A 26686-nucleotide genomic window follows, 5' to 3' on the forward strand; every position below is an offset into this window, starting at 1 on the left:
ACAAACAAGCAGTCAATCATCTAAATCCTAATATCAGTATACTGTAATAACCAATGTACATCAAAATTGATATCCTGTACTTAGGACTTATTTGAGATCTGCTGTAGAAACTCCTGTGCCTCTGAAACATTCCAAAATAAGTGGAATTGCAACTTTACCAGTACTTTCAGTTTGGACTGCTGCGCAATTAGGGGAGAGGAGTTGGCCTAACGGCTAGGGTGGCCACCCTCGAATATGGGGAAGTGGGTTTGAGTCTCGGTAATGACGCTCAACATCCTGTGATTCTGGGAAAATCACTTAATCTCCCCGTGCCTAACAAAAATGAATGCGTCCTCATGTAACGGAGCCTGTGCTATCTAAAGCACTCTGATACCCGATTCAGGTCAAGTTTGCAATATATAAAACTCTGTTAAAAAAATTAAAATCAGAGCTTGAGCACCCCGAGATTTAATCAACTTAAGCATTTTAACAAATTATTTTCAGCGTCTAGCTGCAGTAGGCGACAAGTCAGGGAAAATACAACAGTTGGGTACTCCTGGCAAAGAAAACTGCCTCTGCTTGATAGCATTTGTTAACACCAGCTCTTTAATTCGATAGTCCCCAAAATTTACTAGCTAGTATGTGGGAACTTTGAGTTGGGGGACCGCTGTGCTAGCATGCAATGAGCTCTAGTCAGTGTCAGATCACCGGGAGATACCGGGAGGACATTAGGTCTAATAAAATAATTGACCCATTGGAAAGTTTGTTTGCCTTCGCAACTCTCTGGAACCTCTACAATGTATAGATTAGCATGGAGTGAGCGATTTTCAAGTTTCTCTAGTTTTTTTCCAACATAGATTTTTGTTTATGAAAAAACTCAACCTTTTTCTGTATTGAAACAACCTGGTCTTCCAGTTCTGAAATTCTGAACTCAGCTTCCTTAAGTCTCTCTGGAATCCGGGCCACAGTATCCTCAATCTTAGAGAGCCAGGCATGTAAAGCTGCAATTTCTACAGTTTGAGAGGCCATAAGTTCTCTGATCTCATCCAGAATAAGATTTAACATATTTTTGGCGTCCCATTGCCTAGTGACCATCTTGCACCCCTGCTGGGGGTCCACACATTATAGACCTGGCTTCGATTCACTTATCACTCTCTCACATCCCTAGTTAGAAAATTCAGTAACTGCAGCAGAGCACTCTGCAAAATGTTCTGAGTTGTCAGAGGAGTTAATTGCTGGGTGCAAACTTCACTCATTACTGGTGCAACAGCTGTTAAAAGAGTGGAGTGAGAAGCAATGAACTGAAAGCTCTCTGGCACATCGGCCTTTGCCCCGCACCTTCTTCTGTTTTATTTTTCTGAAATAGAGGGTATACCTTGGCTTTGCCCAGGCTGGACCCCTTCCATGCTCATGACGAGCCCAGCTCGTCATGAGTTACAGTGGAGCTGTGCTCATGACGAGCTGGGCTCATGGCTCTGCTATAGCAAGACGGCATCTGACATAAGGGGGGAGCATAAGTGCTTATCCGTGGGTCATGTGGGATCCCCTCCTAGTCATTGTTTCCAAACAAATGGCAGGGGAAAACTCAGTGGAGATCTCTATTAACCCCTTCGCCGCGGGGGTAATTCTCCCACGGCACGGGATGGGGCCGCCGCGCCCCGTGCTCGTGACGAGCCCAGCTCGTCATGAGTCACAGTGGAGCTGGGTTCGTCACAACCCCGCCCACTGATTAATTCTCCCGCACAGGTGGGGAATCAATCGCGTGTGGGCGGGCCGCGGCTGTTATGATTTCTCAGCTTCCCTGGCAGAGTCGGAGGCTACTGTGCCACGGTCTTGGTGTTTCGTTTGCCATCCTCAATGTTCCAGAGGACCGACACTGTCACGGCTGCAGATTGGGAGTGACTCCAGCTGTGCAAATGGGCCTGGTAGGCCTGAAGTTCCAATTGAGAGACCGAGGGATGCTGGGTGACACGCAACATCTCCAGCTGAAGTTGGAGTCAGATGGGCGTATCAGTGTGATTTGTTGGATTATCTGCCTGGACTTTCCTAATGTCTGCATTTTTATCATGGGATGTGCCCTTTGACAGGCTCAGTCAGTCTGTTGAGAGTGGCCTGCTGCTCTGACATAAAGCAACAGAATTTGATCCGCCAGGTTTCTCAACGGGGGGGTATGTCTGCTGCTCTCTGCAGATAGTGGAGGCAGGTGGCACTTTTACTAACCGGTTGAGGGTCGCTGGGAAAGTTTCTCTTTAATTACACCCTAATTCAGACCTAGTGTAGAAGCTGCACTGAAGAACCTCGTTGGACATTGGATTTTCAAGGATCTTGTGCTCGTCATTGAGCGACAGTCTAGGGCTTGGTCCTTTATAAAGTATGCAAAATTATTCAAAAACTCTTGGCGCTTCAGCCAATTTGGATACCTCAATTTCGACAAAAAGAGTGAAAAAGCACATTGGACAGGCAGCAGCTCGTGCAAATCATACAATATCACATCACAAGAAGCTTGTGATTGCTACTAATAAAGAGACTCATGAGGATGCTATGAGTACTCCAGAACACTCTCAACTATCAGAAGGGACAAATACAACTCTCCCACAAGATGATAGCAGTCTGGCTGAAGGTTTAGTTCTTTTCAAACAAATGGCAAGGGGAAAAAATCATTGATCTGCCTTGCTTCCTGAAAGTGCCCCACAGACTAGGATAATAAGTGGCCCAGTTTTGTGTGTTCACTTTGGAGATGACTAGATTTCTGAAGCTCGTTTAGAAACTGAATTCAAACCAGAAAGCCCCATGTTGCTGACCCCCCTCAAAACAGGGACCCCACCGACTGTCATGAGGACCCTTGTTGTGTGCTGCTGGGAAGGATGGAGCTAGACTGCCCTGAAGAGAAGCAAACCTATTTGATCCTGGTAGCAAGAAGAAGATGTAGTTCAACTGAAGGTTGTTGTAAAATTATACTGGTGGATAAGGCCACTCTCACTGAAAGGGTTCTGCAGACGATGCAGCGGAATAAAGGTGAGCGGGGAGGAAACTCACTTTGAGGACACCGGTGTACTGCATGCTGCGGGGATCTTCCCATTGTAAGCAGTCCTGTAACCAAAAAGCTGCAGAGCGGCATTGTGGCTTGAGAGGTAATGGGCAGAGGATGTATGACGTTACAACGCATACTTTTACAACGCTATTTTTACACCGCAACATCCATTACAACGCATACCATTACAACACATGCCATTACAACGAATTCTTTGAAACTACCTTTACAACACATTCCACTACAACGCATACTACATTTACAACGCATACCATTACAACACATAACATTACATTGCATGTAAGGTAAGTATTGGATAGTGTAGGGGTAAAAATTACTATTCTAACTCCAGGGGGTGCAACAGTAGGGTAAGTGTTGGATAGTGTAGGGGTTAAAATTACTATTCTAACTCCAGGGGGTGCAACAGTAGGGTAAGTGTTGGATAGTGTAGGGTTTAAAATTACTATTCTAACTCCAGGGGGTGCAACAGTAGGGTAAGTGTTGGATAGTGTAGGGTTTAAAATTACTATTCTAACTCCAGGGGGTGCAACAGTAGGGTAAGTGTTGGATAGTGTAGGGTTTAAAATTACTATTCTAACTCCAGGGGGTGCAACAGTAGGGTAAGTGTTGGATAGTGTAAGGGTACTATGTGTTGTAATGCTATGCATTGTAATGGTATGCGTTGTAATGACTGCGTAGTAATGGCATGCGTTGTAGTGGTGTGCGTTGTAGTGTCATGCTTTGTAATGGTTGCGTTGTAAATGCATGCGTTGTAATGGATCTTGCGTTGTAAAAGTTTTGTTGTAATGGTAGTGCGGTGTAAAAGTTGCGTTGTAAAGGTTGTTTCCCATGGGCAGATAGTTAGTAATCAAGACAATAGAATGTGAAGATTTAAGTGTGTGAGATGCTGCAAAGCTGGTCTTCTGAGTTCTCCCTTGGAAATACCCTTATGGTACATTAAAAAGTAATCCTTCATTCTAGACTAATCAATTAGTGAACAAGACCAGTGGATAATTACAATCAAAATGCCACTGCTCCTTTTCCAAAAAGATATATACTACACAAAGCTTTTCATGTCTTCTTCATTATGCACCCATTGTCAATTCACCACACTTACATTAATATGTGCAGCTTCATGATGTACAGATGAAGCACATCTTGGGTAGATGATCTTAAAATTAGGGTTCTTGCAACTTCCAGGCCTAGCTCTGGGAATGCCACTGTAATTGTTTTCTATTAGCAAGCTCTACTATGCCAAAACAAAAATAGGAACCTGGGCACTAATTTTCTGACATAGCTACTCTTAAAGCAGAAAATGCTTGGGAGTTTCTACTTTCAATTTAGACATAAGTGCTAGGCATCTATATCAAAGTCGCTGCTCACCAGTGATATTGGCGATTTCATCCAGGGAGCAGGGCACGCATAGGAAGCAGCAGGATGGCTGCCCCACGACAGAGACTCTCCTGTGCCCCAACCGACAGCTGTCACTGCAGGCAGAGCGCGGGACCTGCAAAGAAGAAAGGTGAGAGTCACCAGACTATCCGCAAAGGGGTATTGAGGACATTACAAAGCACTAGAATGACTGGCTGCCCTGTCCCCCCTAGCTTAAGAGGAGCTTAGCCTGGCAAATGCCAGGGACCCTTAGCTGGGAATAACGGTTGTTAATACCATGATGAAAGCACCATCCTTCAAATAAGTGCGACAACTGTAGAGATAAATACACCATTCTCCAGCCAACACATCATGTCAGTTAGAGGCTATTTCATAAAGGTGCAACAGTTTTTGACTCCTGTCAAAATTATAAATATGAGAGTGGAGACACAAGCTATCTGTATTCCTGTAGAACCTAACCACATAGCAATATCTGTCTTTCATGATTTCTGGCTGCATTCTACATGCCTACAGACCTATCTGCTGACATATTGTTTATCAAGAAGGATGTCTGGATTGTGTTGGGACTTTTCCACCTTGTGTTGAGACACTTAGAGTTTTTGGGAAATAGGAGAGACTCCAGTGGTTTGGATTGCTCTTGGAATGTACATCCTTTTACAGTTTGTTTTCTGTCCACACCCCGGTGGAGGTGCCTAGGGTTACTGACTGGCCAGAGGTGTGGATTTTGAACATGACATGATCAGCAACTGCTTCCTACTCTGGCTTCTGAAAACTAGATAAAAACATTCTATGCACATGCAGGGGCATATTAGCAAGGGCAATATAGCCGCTTTAGCAGGCACGGCCTGTGCCGGGCGTTATACTGTGGCGGCGACATCAGGCAGGATGGGGGGTTGTAAAATGTGGGATATGGACCATTAGAGGTAAGTACCGAAAACCCCCCAAAAAAACGAATTTCGTTGCCCACGCTGCATCGCCAAATGTGAAGTTAAGTTAGAACTGGTTGGTAATTTTAAATTTGTAATAAAGATTTTAGGCAGTTATTAGGTATTTATAATTTAGGAGTGGGTTGTTGGTTTGTGTGGGAATAGGGTGAGAAGTTCTTTCAAGTGATAAATTATTGTTTTCATTATTCACATTTCCATATTCTTTTTAATAATTTAATTGCTAACATATATTGTAGTAGCAGGTTGTTGGGTCTGTAGGGGAACATGGTGGGAAGTTATTTAAATTATAATTCCTTTGTAAATATTTTTATGGTAATCACAATTTTAAGTTGTACATAGCTAGGTGAATGATTTAATTTATTATTATGTTAATTATTTGTTGCGTTGCAATTATCTTTTAATCGTTTAATTTATTGATAAGTGTATATAATATTAAACGTTGTCAAATGTAGCTTATATGATTGTTTTAAATTGTATTTGTTTAAATCAAGTACTATTTTAATTTTATTTTTGTTTTATTTATACTTTAATTTTTTCTGGATGTTTGCATTTTTGGGGTACGTGAGATGGAATTGTTTATGTATTTATTTAGATTTTTATTTTTAAAATATATATATATATATATATATATATATATATATATATATATATATATATATATATATATATATATATATATATATATATATATATAATACAGTAACACATATGTGAGAAATTGATACTGTTTTTTCCGGGGCCATGCCATGAAAGTATAATTAGCAATCGTTGCGTATTCATTCTGTGTCACTACCACACGTATATATAATATTAGTGTATTGCTGGAATCTGAAATCTATTGTCAAAAGCTTTCAATCGAAATGCCACCACTGCTTTTCACAACCAGCATCGTGGCAGCTGGAACTACCTAATGACCAGGCAAGCTTATGCCATTCTCTTAATAGATATAGAAAACATCCTCGCCATGCGATAACTGTTATTTATTCACTCACTGATTGCTAGCATGAATTCATGTCCCTTATAACATGGGCCCTATGTTATACTTATATGTAGGTACTTATAGTGACATACAAGTATTCAACCTCACACAATAGACATAGAAAACTTCTTCGGGCTATGATAAATGTTTGATTTTCATCTGTATTTAATATTCCCGATTACCCACGGCTAAGAGCTCAAAAATATATGTGACAATTCTGAGTGAGTACAACTCCAACATTGTTATACGCCAGAGATCCGTTTGACTCTGAACATCACCTAGCAAGGCCTGCTCGCCTGTGCGGTTTCCCGCCAGCAGGGCGCGCACCAAGGCTACATATCAAGACCGGAGAGTACCTATCGGTCTTGACATTACTGACAATGCTGTTATTTTAGGAATCCACACTGGAAACGGACTCCGACTTATCACAGACAGCAAGAGGCCTCTACCCTAGGCCTCATAACAACCAGCACCACCCGGTAAGAGAGCCTTCAAACAATTAACCCCTCCTCTGCCTTACACATATTGTTCATTGATTGGGTGTTATGATATTATTTCAAAGAAATAGAGTGACCCTTGATTGGGTGACGTCCCCTAGTCACAGCTAAGCCCCAATAACAGGGTTGTAGAGTTCTTCACTGTTTAAAACTATGAATCTTTTAAAGCAAATCCAAAGCTTTCATGTTCCAAGATTCTTTATTCTTTATCATTATGTTGTTTTCATAACTTCAAATCAGTTCGAAAAACAATCAATGGCATCCAGCCTTATACCCAATGCTTCATTGTCCAATGCATTTCGGCTAATGAATAGCCTTCATCAGGGACTGGGTTCTAAAAATCAAAAAATGACCATCACGTATAAGGATATATCAGAGTACAAATTCAAATTACTACTAGTTTCATAGGTACACATATAATCGTGAGATGCCCATGGTAAATCTATTTCGGGTGACACTATGGTGAACATAGAAATAATCGGGTAAATTAATAAGGAAACACCACGTGAGTTTGAGTGATGTGGTTGAAGACGGTATGTGCCCATGTAACGAGGTCTGGTAATGCCCTAATTCAAAGAAAAGGAGGAAACAACAATAATAAAAACGCCAGAGGGTAGTTGTATTAAGTATCAAGAAAATCAATCTCCAGTTGTGACATAGGTTATGCTAAAGCTCTACTGATTTCATCAAAAGTCAGTGAAAATCAGACCGTGAGTTATACAACGCGTGTGCCCGCTCACCGAGAATAGTAAAAGTTAGTCCGATGAGCTTACTTATTATTTCAGACACCTTCTTCTGGATAACAATTTCACCAGCCCATCACCGAGAACTCTGACTGCCACTAACCCACCTTCCCTCCCTCCCTTCCTCCCTCACTTAGGGTAAGTGGTAAACGCCACATTGGCAATGCTCAGTATACTTTTCTGGGATGCATGGCGTTACAACGCATAATTTTACATCGCATACCATTACAACGCGATTTTTACAACGCAGGATCCATTACAATGCATGCCTTTACAACGCATGACATTACATAGCAGATGCTATTACAACGCATGCCATTACAACGTAAGTATAGGTAAGTATATCTTTTTTTTAAAAATTGTAATTAATTTAATTTAATTAATTTTAATTTAATTAATTTAATTTATTTAAAGTCTTTTATTCAGTTTCAGTTTAAGTTTATTTGTTTGATTAATTAAAATCTTACAAAAATGTGACCTTAGAGAAAATATCAGCATCAACACACATTTAAAAAGTCTTTTATTAAAAACTGAACCCTAAAAATACCCCTGTACCCCATAACCCTAACCTATATCTTTTTTATAATAATTGTAATTAATTTAATTTAAATAATTTAATTTAATTAATTTAATTTAATTAATTTAAAATATTTAGTCTTTTTTTTAAAACAGAACCCTAAAAATACCCCTGTACCCCATAACCCAAACCTATATCTTTTTTATAAAAATTGTAATTAATTTAATTTAATTAATTTAATTTATTTAAAGTCTTTTTTTAAAACTGAACCCTAAAAATACCCCTGTACCCCATAACCCAAACCTAGCCATGAACCCTAAAAATACCCCTGTACCCATAACCCAAACCTAGCCCTGAACCCTAAAAATACCCCTGTACCCCAAAACCCAAACCTAGCCCTGAACCCTAAAAATACCCCTGTACCCCATAACCCAAACCTAGCCCTGAACCCTAAAAATACCCTGTACCCCATAACCCAAACCTAGCCCTGAACCCTAAAAATACCCCTGTACCCAAAACCCAAACCTAGCCCTGAACCCTAAAAATACCCCTGTACCCCATAACCCAAACCTAGCCCTGAACCCTAAAACATATACCTCAGTACCCCAAAACATATACTCCTGTACTCATACTTATTTTTTAAAATTACTTAAATTAATATATTTAATTTATTATTTAAAAATACATAAATTAATATATTTATGTATTTTTAATATTAATACAATTAAATAAATAATGTTAAATAAAATAAAAAATAAAATTAAAAAACTTACCTATACTTACGTTGTAATGGCATGTGTTGTAATAGCATCTGCTATGTAATGTCATGCGTTGTAAAGGCATGCATTGTAATGGATCCTGCGTTGTAAAAGTTGTGATGTAATGGTAATGCGTTGTAAAAGTTGAGTTGTAACGGGTGTTTCCCACTTTTCTGATATGCAATCCCAATGTAATCAACCTTTAACCTTCTGCCCATTCAGTGCCCGGCTGGGACCTATGAGAGCCTTTTTCACTATCTTTCACTACCGCTAGTGCTCACTACACCAATTGTCAGTCTTCCCCAGGTAGGACATCGACTTCAATTTGAAATCGGTCACTGTCTGTCCATTCCTTACAATTCTTCCCACTGATACATTGACTATCACTCTTTCAGGTGTCCCATTATTAATAGGTCCTGATGGGACCCCGTATTGATATCTGGGTCGAAACATCGTCGACAACTTGAAGCGAACCAAATTCCCAGTTCCTACCATTACACTAAGAGACTGTTGACATTTATTCTGTCTCCATCGAATGGTCGTTTCTGTCCAAACATTGAAACCTCGTTTTATGTCACAAAAAGTCACAATCAAAATTGATAGGTTTCACTTTCACTTGGAACACTTTGCACTGAATTTGATAATAATGTGGACACATTATATAAAATACCTTGTTTCTCTATATACTTTGTGTTATATGTCTTTTTTCTCGTTGACATCTGGTTTACCTCTGCTTCCATTGCGATTGTGCAGATATGTATTGCAATATCAATCATTGAGTGTCCACAGGAACCTCTGTTTTTTTTTGTTAAATTGTAAATAAGAAACACAGCACAATAAAAATCTGGCACAACATTTATAAAAGTAGGCTACATTTTTACCTTCAAATGAACACCAAGATGTCAAAAATGTATCAAGGAAAACCAGTGATATGATTTTTCAAAGGAAAAATAAATCATGGCATTCCACTTAAAAATGGCAGTAAATAATTGTAAGCTACCACTTTGCTATGAGCCTAAATCAAAAAGTTCACCAGGTCAAATTTTGAGCCTACGAATCAGAAGGCCAAGGGTAACAGGTGCATCTCTTACAAGCAAGGCTTCAGGGTGCATCCCTTTCAAGCAAGGTTTCACTGGGGTTGACTTGACCATAAGGAAATTCTCTGTGTTAGCCTTTGGTTCCTTGATGGTTTTGGGCTCTCCAGGGCAAGTCCATCGGAAGCCAGTCCTTCTTAGGCACCAATCACAGGCTCACCTCTTTGAGGCATGGCTTTTGGTTGAGAACGCAATCTCCCGTCATGCACCAGAGACTCCAGGCAAGTCCAGTTGAGACTGGTCAACTGGTCAACCAACAATTGCTATTTTTTTGGTGGTTTCTTCTGCTTTCTTCAGTTGTGGGTGAAATATAGTACACTTTGACGTCAAGCATGGTCCAGGGTGTGGTTATGTTATGTTATGTTATGTTAAACACATTTATTATGCGCACAGATGCTCCAGCAAAGGAGCGTCCTGGCGCCCGACAAGGTAGCAACACAACACAACTGGACAGAGTAAAAGGAAAGAGCTAAGGAAACAAAAAGGTTTTAACAGCTCGACGAAAAGAGAGCAAATCCCTGAGGGCACGGATTTCAAGGGGAAGGGAGTTCCACAGAACCGCGACGCGTACTAGAAATGAGCGGCCAACAGCCCGGCAGCGCTTGAAATGGGGGACAACCGCAAGTTCTAGGTCCGAAGATCTTAAAGCACGGACTGGGATATAACGGGACAGGAGGTTAGAAAGAATCAAAGCAGGGGATCCCTTGAGAATCTTATAGGCTACACAAAGAACCTTGAACTGGATCCTTCGCGCAATCGGTAGCAGAGTGTTGGTTGTGGGACAGAATCTAGGTAAACCCACAACAGCTCTAGCTGCTGCATTCTGTACACGCTGCAGGCGGGTGATTTCGGCCTGATTTTGCCCCACTAAAAGGGAGATGGCATAATCGAGCCGAGAGATCACCGTTGCCTGGATCACAAGTTGCCTGGTGGTAGCATCAAAACATTTTAATACGGGACGTAGTCCACGCAAGATGCCAAAGCAGCAGGCCGCCGTGCGCTTAGTATGGCAGACAAAGGTGAGAGTTGGTCAAGCCACACCCCAAGGTTTTTTAACTCAGCGACCGGAGTTGGCGTAGGACCCAAATCCGAAGGCCACCACCTGTCTCCCCAGAGTTCCGTATGCTTGCCAAAGATCATAATTTCCGTCTTATTTGCGTTCAGCTGGAGACAGTTGGAGGTCATCCAGCTGGCAACCGCCCGGAGTCCATTCTGGAATCTAGGGGCATCCACATCCGCATCCCCGCTGATCGTAACCGCTAACTGAGTGTCGTCAGCATAAGACACCATGGTCATACCCCAGTGCCTGACAACCTCAGCCAGCGGTCTCACGTAAAGATTGAATAACGTGGGACTCAGCGAGGAGCCCTGGGGGACCCCAAGATCCAGAGGATGGAATTTGGACTGATGGGGCAGGACGGCCACGCAAAAAGATTGGTTGGCAAGGAAAGAACGGAACCACTGGAGTGCAGGGCCGGTGACGCCGGCTTCCTCCAAGCGTTGCAGAAGGATCGGGTGGGAGACGGTGTCAAAGGCGGCTGCCTGCCCCCACGAAGCCTGATGCTGTCGGAAGAAGCCTGGGTGGTGACTGGGACCCGCTCCCTCCCTGCTTTGTGTGTGGCTCCTGCAAGTGTGGAGCATGCAGGCCACTCTTTGCGGCAAATAAGACTGGCTTAAGCCGTGAGAATTGCCTCTGCACTGTCTTTTTCGAAGGCTGTGCTCGCTTGCATGTGGGCATGCACGAGGTGGGGTGCAGTTATACTGATCTGATCATAACATCCTGGAGGTAAAGTTACAGGGGGGGGGCTTCCTGATGACAGTGCCTTAAGAGTCTGGGACTGCCTGGTACCATGAAATCTGGCGCCCTTGGAGGAGGCCTAGATGGTGGCTAGGTCTGCCCCCCTCCCCCTGCTTTGAGTGAGGCTCCATAGCCCCTACCCAGAGGAGATTGCACTGAGCACAACACACAGGTGTAGGGAAGGGCAGAGAATTGAGGACATCCCAGCAGATAAGGACTGACCAATATACTGGAGAACCAAAGTCACTGGGCAGGCAGGATGACAGCGATGAGAGCTGGCCCTGGAGGCCCCTGGAACCCAGATATTATTAGCAATTACTCCCATGCATCGGGCACTTGAGACTAAAATTAACACCATCTCAGTAAAGGTCAACTTATGGTGTGCTGACCTTCACAAAATTAATGAACGAACCACAAAATTGGAGGCCACGGTGGTAGTGCTAAAAGCTGATACAATGGAGGTTTGTCCTCAGCTTTGCTCACTGACTAAAGCAATCTGAGGCTGGAGGCCCGAATGCAAGTCGCTGAGGGTAGATCCCGTCGCAACAATTTACACTTTGGATTCCATGAGCATGTGGAGGGAGGGAAACCCAAAGTAAGTGTTCTTTGAGGCACGAATTAAGTACCATTTGCATCCCTCCGACATGTCCCCCTTGTTCATTATTGAGTGAGCGTACTGGGTGTTGGTACCCCCTCCGCCACCAGGATCACCCTCCCCAGAGTGATGACCGCCAGAATTGTCAATTATTGAGAGAGAGACTATATTCTCAGAAATGCAGCTCAGCTTGAGGAAGCTAAACATAAATCCTTAACAGGGGTCAAGGAGAAGATTAGAGAAATAGACCTTCAGTACATGCTAATATACCCTACGAAGCTGTGTGTTCTGCATGATGGTCGGGCATACTTCTTCACTGATCTGAAGGATGTTTGGAACTGGCTGGAGGTGTTTGGTGCACCACAGCCAGGGCCAAACCCTGGAGCGTTCCTGAAACCCAGAAGAGGGGGACAATATTCTGGCAGATAAGGAAGAATAAGGCACACACTCCCCTACACCAGCGATCTGAGAGTAGTAGGCGGACAATAACATATTGAACCTGGTGAGCCAAAAAGGGGTCTAGGAGCACAGCTGAGACAACTCACTCAGAATCCCCTGCAAACCTCAAATTTAGCTAAAAACATCACAAATTTCCTCACGTTTCTGTGTTGTAAAGTTGTGAGAACACCAGGCAGACACAAATCTCCTACCACCCAGCATTCCCCAGGTCTCCAGATAAAAATGGTACCTCACTTATGTGGGTGGGCTAAGTACCCGTGACAGGGAAGAGCCGAAAACGTATTGTGGAGACATCAAAAATATCTATCACAAAAAACCTGGGTTTGTAAGAGGGACACCTGTGTTTTTGGTCCCGTGTTAGGCGGCCATCTAGGGAAATCTACCAAGCCCGAACATTTATGAAAATTAGACACACGGGGTAGTCCAGGGAGGTGTGCCTTGTGTGGATACCCCATCGTTTTCCTACCCAGAATCATCCCCTGCAAACCTCAAATTTAGCTAACAAAATCACATTTTCCTTACATGACCAAGGCGGGAGTTAGAGCGCTTCCTAATTTGGATGGGTAGGAAATAATAGTGGGAAAGGACCAATGTCACTTATATATGCAAACACGAGCAAGGTCCAAGAGGGTATCAAGAAACATCACATTTAGAGTAAGACTGTACTGGGAGAAGAACAAACATTTCTTATATGTGCTTAGCAGGCAACGCTGACATTCCCATTCGTAAACCAATCTAATAAACAATCAAGGGGCAGTGAGTAAGTAGTGGAGCCATGGCCTTTTAAGGAAAGAACGTGTTCATTAGGATTATTTTGACTTCCTTTATGAAAGAAGCTATTGAAGAGATTTGGTAGACTTCCGCATGAAGAGAGTTCCAGATCTTTGGGGCAGAGCCTGAGAAAGATCTGTGACTCCTTCTCTTTTTGTGGAAAATCTGTGGATTCAGGAGCACTGAACTTGCCGTTCATGAAAGTCTACCCCTCCAGATAATTCTAGCTTTTGAGTCAGATAAAAGGGGGCCTTAAAATGGAGGGCTTTGTGAATCATCTTTAGTTGTATTCTTGCTTCATAAGGCAACCAGTTTAGGAATTTTAGGGCTGAGCATATGTGAGGGTATCTTTTTGTACCGGAAATCAATCTGTCTGTGGCATTCAAGGAGGCCCTTAGTGGGGTTAAGGTATATTTGGGAAGGCCATAGAGCGTAGCGCTACCGTAGTCTAGCCTAGGCAATACAAATGCTTGAACCACCTGCTTGAAGTCATCTTTTCGAAGGAATGGTATGAGATGTATTAGTATACTCATCTGGTGTTAAGCACCCTTGCTTAAATTGCTTATATGTTTCTGCATGTTCAAGTGCATGTCAAGGGTGATTCCCAGGGATTTAGCTGTGAGGTGTTTCAACCAGAGGACAATCTTGGGGGCGTGATTAGGATGCAAAATTAAAAGGAATTCCATTTTGAAGATGTTGAGCAAGAGGTGGTTCTCGGTTAGCCAGTTTTGAGTATTCATCAGAGCAGAGTTGAGTGAAGTGAAGTCTTAAGGGGAGGTGATTTTCAGATAAAGTTGAATGTCATCCGCATACATATGAAAAAGAATGTTCGGGGACCTTAGTGCATTTGCTAACGGTTCCAAGAAGAAATTGAAGAGTTTGGGTAATAAGGCAGACCCTTGTGGAACCACCAAGGATACTGTAGAGGGCTGAGGTAGGGATTGCTTCACCTTGACTCTTTGGGATCTGTTGTGTAGGAAAGAAGTAAACCATTGCAATACCAGTCTTTAAACGCCCATCCTGTATTCTAGAATGTATAAGGGGTTGTTGTGTTTAACAGTGTCAAACGCAGAAGAAAGGTCAAGGAGGATCAGGAGGCAAGATTCGTTTTGAATATGTTAATAGTAGAATTTTATTTAAAAAAAGTATATGATTCATATATTTATCTCAAATTATTGACATCCAAGGAGGTCTAAACCAATAATAATAAATTGAATTGACCGTGGCAGTCTTATCCATACACCTCAGGACCAGTGCCGACTGGCTCAGTTACCTTCTGTTTGGATTTTGTACCTTCAAATCACTGAAAAATATGGATTTGTTGGCGTAATTTGTGGTGGCAATTGCAAAAACAACAAGTGATGGACCGAATGTGGATCAATGTCACACATTCCCCCAGTCAAAAGATCTGGGCCCAAATCCATCGTAATTTGTGGTGGCAACTTCTATCCTAGGCTAAAGCTATTGTTGGCCATTTTCTCACCCAGCAGCTCGAATTCTCCGTACTCTATCCAACTGCCTATTCTCAGATCCAATCTCAAATGTTGTCTTCTCTTCATTTGTGAAGTAGTAGTCCTTATTCTGGCCCCCAGATTTTGCCTAGTGACAACTAATCAAATTTAGTGCTCATTTAACCTCACTCATCCTGATGATAACCATTTAACCTCTTAAAAGGTTGAAAATGCGGGGGAATGGCCATGCTGCCAATGGAGTGAGATGTGTCTTGCGGTGTCTCCACTCCCCCGCAGCTGCCCAAAGCAGATCCCATAGTATCGGGACCCAGAAAATGGCGATTGGACTTGCTTCGACCTGCTCACCACTGCCAACTGTTGCCTGATTGTGCCAGGGAGTCGCAATGGCGGACCAGCTAGCCTTTCCCTGGGACATGATCGTGGCTGGAGCCACCATCTTGAGGCCCACAGAGAGATTTCCTGCTGCTCCTGGGCGCCTTGGCTGACCTGCTCTCGCCTCCTGAACCTTCGCAGACGGCCTGCCTCCTGTCGTGGCTGGAGGGACAGATCAATCTCCTCCCGCCCTCTCCCTTACGGCCCTCGAGACTTCAAACACACAGGCTCGTGCTGACCCGCTCCTCCATCTTGCTGCCTTCAAGCCCGGTGGCGGAACCTGCTCAGGGCACGGTCTGGAGCTCGAGCCTTAGTCCCACCTGGTGGTTCTGTGCATAGACGAGCCTGGGGCGCTGACACTTCTGGTTGTGACCCTCTGTTGATGGACCAATAGAGGGGGTCCTACGGAGCTGCATAGTGGAGCGGCCCAATGGTGGGAGGTTGAGGGGCCTGGACTGCTTGCCTCTTGCTCGTGGGCCTACCACGTACACTACACTCAAGAGCCCTGATGATTTCCTCTTACTGCAGCCTGTGGATCACGCAGTGGTCTGCACTGCTCAGTCCAGCCCTGGGTGGCTCATAACCTGTGGCGGTCACTTGGCTTCCTGACGGGACACCTGATTGTGCAATACCAGCGGCTCCCTGTCCCACATCGCTATTGCGGGCCCTGGCCAGAGCCGGACTGGCCATAGCGGGCCACGGGAAATCCCCCAGTGTGCTGCACGGGTGGGGTCGGTTTTGGGCCCCCGGGGGCCGTTTCTGTTACAGGGCTGTGTTTGCAGCATAGCTGCAAAATCGTCCCTGTAACAAAACCGGCAGAAAACTGGCCCTGGCAAAGAGTTCGGCGGCACCCCAACCCCCGCGGAGGGGGCAGCCGAGCACTTTGCCAGGGCCGGTTGTAGTTCCCAGTCCAGCCCTGGCCCTGGCTGTTACAGGCACTGAGACCTAAGGTGCATTGGGCCCCCGGACATTTCCTTGGACTGCTCCACCTCCATTTGTGGCTCCTCATGACGCTTTCCTGGAATCAGTGGGTTGCAAAGGATTGCACACCTCCAAGCTCCTTAGAACACCACTGAGAGCCCCAACCTGAACCGCGGTCCAACTAGAGGACCCACCCCTCCTGCCTAAAATACAGCACTGAAGGCACACTGTTGGGGCCTTCCTTGTGCACCTTGTTTCTGCAACCTACTTGGGAGACCAGCGTGCCCTTTAGTCTCCCTGGGCGAATTGCATTTCGAGGACTCCCTCTCTCCTGAGACCTTCAAACATGAAATGAAATGAAATGAAATGAAAGCAGGATTTGTATAGCGCATGGCTGCCCGTGAGCGTCCCAGCGCTGAGATTGCATATACAGCTGAGGTGAGGAAAAGGGGAGGGGACAAGGGAAAGAAAGAAAAAAGAAGTTTTATTGTGGGAAGAGGTGCGTTTTGAGCAATTTTCGGAACTTCATGTGGTTGGGTTCGTCCCGAAGCTGAGTTGGAAGCGCGTTCCAAAGAGTAGCGGCTGTAACCGAGAATCGGCGTCCTCCAGTGCGGGCTTTCTTTGCTCTGTGGACCGTAGCCAGGTTCCTTTGAGAGGAGAGCTGGGGAGACTGGGGGCACCATACCCTGGAGGGGGAACTCTTTGAACTTGATGGGGGGAAGGAGCTATCCTACTCTTGCTTTATGGTCCCCTTAACTCTACGTCAAGCAGGACGGCCCAGCTCTGAGCAGATCCTAGGCAAAACAGGACACCCATCACGAGAGGGCCGGACCACAGTGGCGTAACCCCTACCCTGACCATCGGTTTCCTCTCAGGGCAATCTTGCGGCCCTCACTGGTGAGTCACACTCAGCAGGGATTCCTCGCACCAATTTTGGCAAGGACGCTCCAGCCGCCTCAACCAGAGAAAATCTGGATGCATCCAGGTGGCTTAAATTGGGCCCTTGACTCTGGTCCCCACAGACCCCCCTCGTAATCGGCTCCCGGCGAACCTGTGACGAGCGCCCTCGCACAGGCCTTCATGAATAATTTTCAGCAGGAGGCAACATTGGAGATTGGCTCCATCAAATCCAATTTCAAGGCCTGCCTCCATGACCTCAGGTGGGACGTTTTAGAAATTGGGGGTCGGGTTGACTATCTAGAGCGGACAATGAACACACGCTCAGCAGACCAGGAGAACTTGTGGAATAAAATGGCTAACATTGAGGAGCAACACATACTTGGAAAATCGGAGCAGGAGGAACAACTTCCACATCAGGGGGATCTCCAAGAGGGCAGAGGTAGCAGACATCATGGCATTCATGGAGGATCTCCTTCAGATGATCAGGGGCATTGATGATGCCACCCGCCCGCCCTGTGCAGAGCCAACCGAGTTGCTTTGCCCAGAAGTTGCTCAGACTTTGTCCCTCCCTGACATACTCACATGAATACACTTCTTTACTAAAAAAGAGGCCATCCTGCAGGCCACAATTAGTATGGAGCTTCGCATGAAGCTGGTCTTTAATGGACATCCTATCCAAATATTCCAGGATATCGCTTTAACCCTGTCACAGACAAACTACGTAACCCCAACATCAAATAGCAGTGGAAACAATCCCTTTGATTTATTCTTTACTTGGGAGGGTAAAAGTCTGGTATTCTGCTCCTTAAGAGACGCAAAACAACTCCTACACATTCCAATGACATCCTGAAATGCCAGCCCAGCCACTTCTCATGCTTCACCCAGAGATGCTATACACCCAGAGTGGTCCATCGTACCCCCTCCCAAACACAGGGCACACTCTAAGGGAAAATAATCCTCCTAAGTAAAACAAGATATTATTCAACACCTTCGCTCCATGGATGAAGCACAGTCCCTGAACCTATCCCCCACAGCCTCTGAATGACTTTTAGCTTGCTCTCTCTCGGGCTGAGGACCGTCCTAAACCACGGCCTCATCCAACTCAGATTATCAGCACAACAAGATTTCAGCCCCAGCACACACAGACTAGTAATAAGCGGAGGTGGCACTCATCCATAAGCTGCTGGCGCTTGATCTGGACTTGCGTCCCAGGGGGCCCTCTCATAACCTGCCTCTTCCAGCCCTGCAATAGATCGCTCGCGGGACTACACCGTTACTAAACCAGATCTCATGGAGGGGTCTCCTCCTGTCCTGTTGTTTACTGGCTGAGGGGACCGGAGACCAGAAAATCTTATGGAACTTTTCTCCATGCCCCCCCCCCCCCCCTGCTTAATTTGTTTCCTTGGGGAGTGACTTCTCCAGAATGGCACTTGCCCAGACTAATGGGCCATTCCAGGACTTGAATAAAGGTTTTAGGCCCTGTTGGCCTTTTATTATCTCTGTTATTGATCCACCATGTCCTTCCCTTCACACCCTCTCACTTGGAAATTTCGGGTCGAGGGTGGGGACTATCAGGGATCCTGTCTGTCTCAGTCTTTCTCTAGGGCAGAACCGCTACCTACCAAGAATGTTGGCATATCTTCATGAGCTCCTCGCCTCCTTCCATCCTATCCTTTGCTTCCTTGGATTGAGGATGCCCTCTGGGAATGCTGCTCACGATCATTCAGCCTAGAGGGCTGGCCCCTCCCCACCCCATCCTCATACTTACCACGCCACAGTGGTTGCCCACCTTGTCTCCTAGAATGCTAAATTCCCCACACAGTAGATTCCTTTCGCTCAACGTGAAGGGTGTCAATGCACCCAATAAGCAATGCCAGATTTAGAGTTACCTTCTCATACATGACCCTGACATAATTTTCTTATAAGAAACACATCTGTTTACGTTCAGAGACCTGTTGTATGGCTCACCCCAAATACCGAACCTAATACTGGGCATCTTTCCCATCCAAGACGGCCGGAGTTTCAATCCTCTGTAAAGCAAGCTTCTGGCAGAAGGAACCCGGGTGGCGAGGGACAGAGAGGGTCGCTACCTTAAAATTAGAGTCCAGCACAATGCACAGCCTCTCCCTCTGCTGAACGTATATGCACCCTATCAGTGGCTGGACACATATCTCAGAAATCTCCTGAAAGAACAAGTTTCACAGAAAGAAGGGCACCTGCTCATTGGTGGGGATTTCAACCTCATCTGGGATCCCGATCTGGATCATAGCACAACCTCTTTTCAGGGCATGGGGCGATGTCCGCTGTGCTGAAAAGAGATTTTATGGACTTGGGCCTCATAGACACCTGGTGGTATTAATTCCCTGACACTCAAGACTATACCTTTTTCTCCCATATCCATCACTTGTATTCACACATTGATTATCTCTTTCTCTCACACTGGTTAATATGAAATCTAGACTTGGCACACATCACAGATAGCTCCATCTTGGACCACACCCACCTTGATGTGACCCTCAGGAGCACCAGCGCAATGATATGCCCCCCGCCTTGCTGGCGGCTCCCTCCCCATATCCTATGTGACCCGGTTAGTGTAGAGGAGATACAGCAAGAGATCGCAGATTACTTTGAGGCAAACACCCTACCTGATACCCCGGGACACATTCTGTGGGACACCCTTAATGCGACCCCTGGAGGTGTTATTACCTCAATTGTAATTGCCTGCATAACAACATCAAGGCTCTGGAGAGACTGGACCATTCTGCACCTTCACAACAACAAAAGAAGCAGTTGATCTTACTCAGGGCCAATGAGGGTCCTTCGTACGAACAAGGAGGATCACTCGCTTCTGACATTAAAGCAAAAATACAATTTGGGAGGGGATAAAGTGGGATGGATCCTGGCCTTCGACTCCACACTTGGGCTGCTGGGACCACATTTCTAAGATTAAAAATACTGTTGGTACTGTCATATAGATATACTTTGCCTATATGCTGTGTTAAGTTAGCATGAGCTTATTTGGAGTTTAAACACCGTTTTACCTTTCTGCTGCTTCTGCACACAACACATATCTGTTGCTTTAGCTTTGAGCCTAGTAGAATGTTTTGATTCACGCGAGAATAATATGTTGTTACTCTGATAACAGCCTTGCTTGGTGAGCTGTGTCTGTACAGTGAGTGCTGAAACCTTCAAGGATATCTCAACACAGTGATTGTTGTGAGGTCTGATCTTCGCATGTTCCTAAACATAACATACATGCAGCTGCGACCAAATTCTGGCTTAAGGCGCGTTTTATATTGCTTTGCACAGGAGCATACAAACACACTAGATGGTGCTTCGCATGCAGAAAGCTGGTGGAAGATGATGTGATCCCTTACCACTAGGATCTTGAGGTATGGGGCCGCCCTGCTAAAAACCCAAAGAGACCTTCTTAGATATAATATAATATACTAGTTAGGGAGGGTGAGAATTAGGTGTTACTGAACTCTATTCATTTTAGCATTTTACCATGCTTTCACCTTTTGTATTCTATGGACTAGTGACTATGCTGATTACTTTGTTTCTTATAATATGTTTGCTTGTATTAGCTAAGATACTGCGTTTGAGAACACTGCATTAGTGAATAAACATTTCAAATATGCACGCGTCTTCATTTACTCCTTGTTCTGGATTGAAATGATTGTATAACGAAAGAGTGTTCATGTGTTCCACGTTACCTGAGGTGTACTAAGTCCATGTTCTGGTTTGTCTAAGCATTGGGAGTTTGTGATAACCAATGAGACATTGTAGCTAGTCTGGTTGGGGATTTTGGGTACTAAGGTGAGTTTTGGCATACCCTAATTCACTGGGGCTCCAAGTCCCTATGCACAGTTCTGTATGAGAACGGAATCCCTGCGACATGGCGTCCGATCGTTGGTGGTCTTATTACATGACACTTGAGTAGTGCTTATATCGGTCCTTAACACCCTTTGCGATTGTTTCCGGAAAACAGTGGTGTCGGACAAACCTTTCTATATTTATGTAGGTCTTTTCAAGCTTGATTCTTTCAAAACGGTTTCCTTGAATTACTACCCAGTTGTGCTACGTAGTTTTCATTGTACCTTTTTCTTTCTGTGTCGCGGTGGACATTCCGCAACATAGTCGTATTGCGGTGCGCAATCACTTGCAGAATTATCATGTCCCCGTGGATGGCATGGCCGTGATTATGGTGGTGAGTGCAGAAGTGGCTTACCCATACGAGATTTTTTACTTGTGGGTGACCTTCCCGGCTGTGAACGCTAATACCAATGTGTTCGACACGTACACTCCCACTGCTGTGCCTCAGGAATATGCTCCATATAGGACACAGGAAGTTCCGATTGATGCTTGGCAGCACCGAGTTTGGTTTAATTGCGCCCTACCCCACTCCTTGACGGCACAGAGATTAGGTCCTTTGTCCATTCCAGGCGCTACATGGCCTGTTTTGGCTGGATTTACACCGCATCCTCAACATGGAGCGGTTGCCGTTGCTGATTTGCGGCTGTTACATACAGTAGCGATTAATGTAATTAGGTTGTTAGTACAATACATTACCCGCAATCTCCCGGGCGGGGCCCCAGGAGGTGCGGTGCTTCCTGCTGGACAGGGCGGAAGGAAACTTAGTCCTGTAATGGTCAACGCTGTGATGAGCAAGCGCCCCCAGGATAAGGATGAATTTCCTTTCTGGCTTGCCGAGAAGTTTGACCAGCTGGAAGCAGTATTTCCTACCACGACTCCTGGTGAAAAGCACAGGATTCTGACAATTAGCATGCCTAAGGACTTGACCCCAGAAACTGGTGACTGTGAGTCGTGGGGGAAGATTTTTGCGGCAGTTTATGTGAGGTGCTTCGGCACTCCGTCCATGACTGTCCTTCCAACGGTCATTTAACGTGTTCAAGATGAGCACGGACCTGAGGCAGCGGTTGAATTGGGTATGTATGTATGTATGTATGTATAGGCATTTATATAGCGCACTAATTACCCGGAGGGTCCCAAGGCGCTTCGACCGCTGCGAAACCCTTCCTGGCTTCCCTGAGAGATGGTCCCTTAATGGGTATCTCCAGGGTGAGACCAGGCATCCCCGGCGGTCTGGTGGGGCCGTTAGTGAAGATGAGGCAAGCTAATGCCCAGAGTTGCCGAGTGTGATCGCTGATCAGAGTGGGCACCGAGGCGAGAGAATTATTGAGTCCGCTGACCCTGGTCCAGAAACCTGCCGCGCCGGGAATCGAACCCTGGTCCTGGGCCGTCCTCTGCTCTCGGGTCTGCCGCCTCTAACCAGTGAGCCTTTGCGGTTCCTTTGACGTAGTTTCCGATCTCATACTTGCGAATGTCAAGGGGTATGCGGTGAACTTTCAGGTGTCCAATGCATTGCAGGCGGTTCCCGATGCCGACAAACCCCGACAGTTACAGAGGATTATTGTGGCGGCTTATAAGACTGTGGCCGCAATAGCGTGGGAGTCAAGCCATTTTCCTCTAAGGAGAAAAAGTAACCCCAAGGGCCGAAGTTGGAGAATGACGAACAGCCCAAGACCAAAAAACAAAATTGGCTGAAAAAACAAAAACATGGAAAACAACAAAAACAGAAACAGGAGTATCATCCTGCATCACCAGTGCCTGCGCCTACAGAATGTATTTATGACTTGCGCAATCGCGCAACGATAAAATCACCTGATCGTTTTCAGTTTTCTGAACAACGCTCTCCTCGTTCTTTTCAGGACTCATCGGCCTCATCGACCAGTGGTGGGGGTCGCGGCAGAGGTCGGGGTGGCCAGCCGGGACGTAACCAGCCCCGCCCGAAAGACGGTAAAGGCAAGACGATTCAACACCGAAGAGACCCCAGTTTCAGAAAAAGAAAGTTGCCGCTTTAACAGCGAGATATGCCACAGATAGTGAGAACGCAGCTTCGGAATCAGACATGGGCTCTGACCTTGCTGGACAGGGCGGCGGAGATTACCATAGTGAGAGAGGCCCTGCGTCCGCTACTGAAGGTGACAGCGACTGATCGATATGTTGTTGTGGAGACAGCTGATACTAGAGTAGCTCCCCCTGATAGACTTTATGAAATAGCCCTTTTAATTAAAGGTGACATACAATGTACAATCAAAGGGTTTTTTGGGAAAATCTTACGACTACATATGACATTTTGTTAGCGGAGGCTGACTGGCCCCCACCTTTTGTGCTCGCAGCTCCGAGAGGGGAGGAGGTGAACCTCCCTAGTTTCGCGCACACGTTCTCGACAGAGCATGCGCTGCATTTTGCTGAAGAGTGGGCTAAGGCTCTTGCGCCAGCTCTGTACCGTACACAGTGTGGTTGGGATAAATTTTCCCCACACCACAAAATACCTTTACGGTCTATGCCACAGCCTCAACCTCAATATCCCATCCAACATGAAGCTAAGGCTTCCGTCGCGGAAATCCTTGAACACTTGGAATATCAAGGTGTGATTGGAACTTGTGTGTCACCGATGAATAACCCTCTTTTTACTGTGACCAAGCCTGACGGCTCGTACCGGTTGGTATTGGATTATCGGCATTTGAACTCGCATTGCAGTACCTGTGTAGTACAGAATACTCACGGCTCTGTTCTTGTGGATGGTCTTGAGCGTAAACGATTTAAAACCACGCTAGACATATCCAACGGTTTTTTTGCCCACAATTTGGACGGACTGAGTTCCCAGTCGACCAGTTTTACCTGTGGTGGCAAACAACACCAGAATACACGTTTACCTATGGGCTATAAGAATAGTCCAGGAGTGTTTGCTGCCCGTATAGTCTCTCTTTTAGAGATGATAGACACTGATGCGTGTTCCTATATGGATGACAATTATCTCACAGACGACGAGCTTTGCGCGCATCTGTGTCGCGTTGACCGCATAATTTGTAACTTTGCGGACTTCGGTTACAAATTCAACTTTGCAAAGTCCCACATTGCAGAGTATACAGTGTTGTTCTTGGGCTATGAGCTCAACAATGAAGGTAGAGGATTGGCTCCTCACTTCTTGGAGAAATGCGCACAACTGCGCGCTCCTACAACTCTGAAAAAATGACAGTCCTTGCTGGGATTTTTGAATTTCGGGCGTACTTATATTCCCGAATATGCCCAGGGTTTCAAGCCTTTGTATGATTTGATACAACCAACTTTTACCAAATCTTGCTCGCTGCCAGAACTTTCAGCTATCTTGCAATCTTTGCAGGCATATCTTCTAGAATCTAAATTCTTACTGACTAATGATAACCACACCAGCCTGGTGATAAGAATCATCCCTGGGGCGGTGGGTTTCACGTACCTTACTTTTAACGAAGGAGACACAGTACCTATTGCCTACAAGTCACACTTGTACACTTCGGCTGAAATGCGGTTTTCCTCTGTGGAAAAAGTTTTGATAGCAGTGCAAATGGCGATTCTCAAGGAACGTGCGCTGTCGCAGGGAAAACGCATGTTGGTTGTAACCCTGTTTCCTGCATTAGAGGCCGTGACGAAAGCCTGTGTACCAAATTCTAAAGCTTTGCACCCTCGGTGGATACAATGGGCAGCATCATTGACGCCTCCGGTTGTCACATTTATTTTTTATGCCTCCTTACAGTCGCAGGAGTTTTTGCAGTATGAATTTGTTCATCCTGCCCTTTTGACTATGCAGCCTTTGGAGGACTTCCATTGTATCATATACACTGATGGTTCAGCGCAAGTTGCGCATGGGTCTAAGCACACATACGTTTCCGCTTGCGCTATTGTGGTAGGTGCCATGGTGAATGATGAGTTCAAGTCCAGAGTCGTGCACACGCAGACTCTTGGGGACTGCACCCCACAATTGGCAGAGCTTCGTGCTCTGATGCTTGCATTGGAGTACGCTGATCCTGGTGTTACAACTCTTATTGTGAGTGATTCTTACTACTGTGTCCAGTCTTACAATGAAAACCTGTTCTTTTGGATTCAGAATGATGTTCGTGATTCCAAGGGTAGCACAGTAAAACATAAAATGATATGGGTCCGAGTGGCTGAGCATAAAGAGCAAATGCCCCTCGGGTTTGTGATTCATACTCTCGGTCATCAGCGCATGAGAGTCCACGCTGTTGGCAATTTTCTTGCCGATGAGGCAGCAAAATAAGTGGTATCTGCATATTTGGATTTGATGATTATATCTTGGCAGCTGTTGCTGCAACTGAGAAGGGAAGTAAATATCCAAAAGGATTCACTTTGAAGTATTTCATACCACTTAAGTTCTGATAAAGTTCCTTAAGTGAAAATTCCTGACATTGGTGAGAGGTTACTTCCCTACGCGGACAGCAGGCTTACTCTGATTACCGCAGCCCATGAAGGTGTTGCGTCTGCGCATGCGGGCACTTCAGCTACTGTTGTTCAGTTACAACAAAGTTTCTGGTGGCGGGGGCTATACAATTTTGAAAAGATAGAGAGTGCAACACCCTCAATAGCAAACAGTTCACAAAACTGCCCTTTGTATAATCAATATCTGGAATTTACCTTGCGACATTTATGTATTAATAAACAGAGCGACATATTTCATCATTTATATTTTTTCTTTTTATTGTATATATTTTATCTTTGATGTATAAAAAATAGTTTTTTTTCCTCTTTCTTTTTTATATAAACATATATGAATTATTTGTAATAAGATGTTTTTGATTATATAGACACAAAATACAAATGATTGTATAACATACAGAAAGCAAAAAAATTTTTGTGAACAGACATGAAATTAGGTCGATGGAAAACTGAAGTTGGCAACAAGATGGAACAGAGCACAAGACTTAAGGTAGGTAATGCGGTGGAATTAAACACTACGCGCGTTTCGGCCTGTGGCCTTCGTCAGGTGACCGTCATTCGTGAAGTGCAGACATAACAATGTGTTGTGTGCAACAAAAAAATCTAAAAGGAAAAACACATAAATATGTCAGTCGCATTCAAAACTACACATGATATTTTTTTACATTTTTCTAAAACATAGGGTCAGTATCAATTTATTATAAAACAGAATAAGGCAGGTATCATTCATATGTTCATCAATGCTTATTATCAACTTTTAGAATCATTGGTCAAGTTGACATCATTCTAGGCTCATCTAGATACATGGATATCCAAATAGTGTGCATTGAAGGACAAATTATATGTCCATTCAAATGACTTATTTATAGGGTCATAAAACAATGGGAGGATAGAGAGAAAAGAGCAAAAACTTGAACCATTATATAAATTTATAACGTTATTTGGGATAGTGTCTATCTATAGCTACAGCTCTATATTCTAATGATAATCCAATCTAAAGACTTTACTTACATTTATTGAGTGAATGTACAAGGAATGATGGGTTTCCAATAGAGATAGAATGTTAAAAACTTAGAACCGGTGGTTAACTGATGGCACGGCTCTGTAAATAAGAGAAACTATTATTGATTATAGTATTTTCCTATTTTTAAGAGGGCAGGGAA

The sequence above is a fragment of the Lissotriton vulgaris genome, chromosome 9 (assembly GCF_964263255.1).
Source record: "Lissotriton vulgaris chromosome 9, aLisVul1.2, whole genome shotgun sequence".
Classification (NCBI taxonomy): Eukaryota; Metazoa; Chordata; class Amphibia; order Caudata; family Salamandridae; genus Lissotriton; species Lissotriton vulgaris.